This window comes from Orycteropus afer, unplaced genomic scaffold (assembly GCF_000298275.1).
Source record: "Orycteropus afer afer isolate SDZICR_OR568_19922 unplaced genomic scaffold, OryAfe1.0 scaffold00476, whole genome shotgun sequence".
NCBI classification, from domain to species: Eukaryota; Metazoa; Chordata; class Mammalia; order Tubulidentata; family Orycteropodidae; genus Orycteropus; species Orycteropus afer.
In genome coordinates, this window is record NW_006922063.1 from 1,770,497 (window position 1) to 1,772,345 (window position 1,849).

Here is a 1,849-nt window from a genome sequence, read left to right on the forward strand (position 1 = left end):
GTTTACCAGTTATACTTTCTTATTCCCAATGAAGGGCAGATAAACCCTGATGATTGTTATCTCAGCTAGCTGTTGCCAGAGCTCAGAACACTGGGCCACACAGAGGCAAAGAAAGAGATGGGAATTTATAAGTCATAATTTCAAGTTCAAAGGAGATTGGGGGAGGGCCTTGAGTTGTCTAATGAAAGGTGGGTTGGCTTGGGTTGTCCTACCCCAAACTAAAGAGATTGAGCACTGCAAATGTTCATTCAGATTTTCCTGTCACCTTATCTTGTACCGTCTGGGGAGATAAGTAGAGGAGACCCTTTCAGTCTGTTGGGTTTTGCAGTTCAGAGCTTGCTGAGTGATGAGAGCGCAACTGTATGTGCTCTGGAAGAGCTTCGTGTCAGGCTCTTTCTAACGCTCTTCACTGCCTTCACTAAAGGACACCCAAAGACCATAAAGGCAATGGTGGACCCCCTGCCTCCATTTGGGATCATTAAAAGAACAGTTAAAACCTATGTTGGAAGCTGTACTAGATGGGCTGGAATTTGTTCCTGCCAATACTACATTTCCCAGGTTACTATAGACATAGGATACAGGTTGGAGCACAGGGAGTTTCAAGGGAACAGAGCTGGATTTAGGTTGCAGCGCCAAAAGATGTGCCAGAATCTGATGGTGAGGCAACGTCGATGGGTGGCCTTGAGACCATAAAAGAGTCCCTTAGAGAAGAGCCTGGGGTAGTTCAGAGTGAGGTTTACACTCCTGGTGGTGGGAACTTTGGACTACATAAGATGGGAGTGTGGAGGGCCTAAGGGGGGATGTGGATGGAAGGTTCCACTAAGAAAGGATGATCGATGGCAAGAACAGGACTGCTGTCTAGAGAGAGGTCCCTTCCCAGGATCTGCTGTTGGTCTCATACAGCCCTGCTTCTCTGTCCTGAAATTAAGGCTCTCAGATCTCTTCTTCCCCTCCTCTCAGTCCCCATAGGAGATCAAAGTTGAAGATGCTAGATTTTACCCACGACTAGGAACCGTCTCAATGGGAAGAATGCTGGGAGACATTGTCTGCACCCTTTCTCATTACTCACATGATGGAAAACCCACAGGTAGACCAGTGCTCACCTAATTGCACAGAACAGTCTCTGCATACAGAAAACAAGCGGAGATCTGTGCAGACCTTTGCCTATGGGGTTTGCTCAGTTTCTTCTATTTGTATTGATTTACCTCTTACATATTACAGAGAATCAGGATCATCATGGCTATGTGCACTTGTGCTGTCAGACACCGGTCATTACCCAAGTGCTGTTATACAATCAGTTGGGATGCAGGGAGTGCTGGAGATGAAGAGCATGCCACAGTTGAAACTGCAAGATAGACATGTCAGCAGCTGTGACCCACCTCTAATGAAGTTCTTCACCATAGTAGGGCCAAGAAGATTCCTGGACAACCACATCTTGCATGACTTTCCCTGGGATCTCACTATTGATTGTTTGTCCCTGCTGAGTTCCTTGGGACACATCAAGAAGCTTCACCTGATCTTTGGCTATCTCTTAGGGAAGTGACATAGTTGCTCAGGTTAGTGTATAGAAAGTTTTTTGCAGATATGGGAGCCAAGATCCTTGAACATTCTTCCTATCTTTCCATACAAAGGAAGAGATAAACTACATGTCTGCAGGGTCACTGAACACGGGTTCAAAGACTAGGGTCCTAGGCCAGACAGTGGCTGTTAACTGTTATACAGAACAATATGTCTGCAACAGGTATCTCTACCACATACTGATTCTTATGTTCTTTCATTTGATAAAGAAAATAGTACATACCAAGTATAGAGGGTAGACTAGGGAATAAAACTCTGAGGAAAGTTAGAT